This window comes from Octodon degus, unplaced genomic scaffold, assembly GCF_000260255.1.
Source record: "Octodon degus isolate 3935 unplaced genomic scaffold, OctDeg1.0 scaffold00018, whole genome shotgun sequence".
NCBI lineage: Eukaryota > Metazoa > Chordata > Mammalia > Rodentia > Octodontidae > Octodon > Octodon degus.
In genome coordinates, this window is record NW_004524594.1 from 20433267 (window position 1) to 20434295 (window position 1029).

General features: G+C 39.2%; 1 pseudogene; it reads left to right on the plus strand.

Annotated features, from left to right (window-relative positions):
• Positions 1 to 194: 194 nt before the first annotated feature.
• On the plus strand, positions 195 to 1029 carry LOC101592374 (annotated as a pseudogene).

Genomic DNA, 1029 nt, shown 5'->3' on the forward strand with positions numbered 1-1029 from the left:
AAAAAAAAAAAAAATAAAAATATGCTGTGTAAAGTTAGTCTACTCTGAAGCCATCTTGGTTAACATCCCCAACAGTGTGAAGTTAGAATTCCTTCATGGTGATACCAGGTTCCATCTAAAATTTTTTTACAATTGTTTGGTTGAAGAGGTCATTGTCAGCCTGCCCGGTGGCTGAAACACTGAGGTCGGAAGTGATGCCACCAAGAAGAAATGAGAAATACAAACTTCCTGTTTCATTTCCAGGAGTGGAGCTGGATGACACTGAAGGAAAACAGGGTGTACTGGGCAAGATGATTGGCTCTGGAGGGTTCAGATTGATCTATTTAGCTTTCCCCACAAATAAACAAGACAGAGATGCAAGGCATGTAATAAAAGTGGAATATCAGGAAAATGGTCCATTATTGTCAGAACTAAAATTTTATTAGAGAACTGCAAAAAAGACAGTATCAAAAGGTGGCTAGAACTCTAACAACTTGATTATTTAGGAATTCCTCTGTTTTAAGGATCTGGTATAACTGAATTCAGGGAAGGAAGTTATAGGTTTATGGTAATGGAGAGATTAGGAACAGATTTGCAGACGGTCTCCGACCAGAATGGGACTTTTAAAAAGTCAACTGTCCTTCAACGAGATCTCCGAATGCTGGATGTACTAGAATATATATATATGAAAATGAATATGTTCATGGTGATATAGAAGCAGCAAATCTTTTGGGTTACTTTTGGGTTACAAAAGTCCAGATAGGGTTTATCTTGTGGATTATGAACTTTCCTACAGATATTGTCCCAGTGGGAACCACAAACAGTATCAGGAAAATCCTAGAAAAGGTCATAATGGAACAATAGAGTTTACTAGCTTGGATGCCCACAGTAGTAGCCCTGTCCAGAAGAAGCAATGTTGAATTCCTTGGCCACTGCATGCTGCAGTGATTATGTGGGAAACTTCCCTGGGAAAAGAACCTGAAGGACCCCATGGCTGTCCAGACTGCTAAGACAGAGTATAACTTTTCGTGTACTTCATCATTGCTGTAA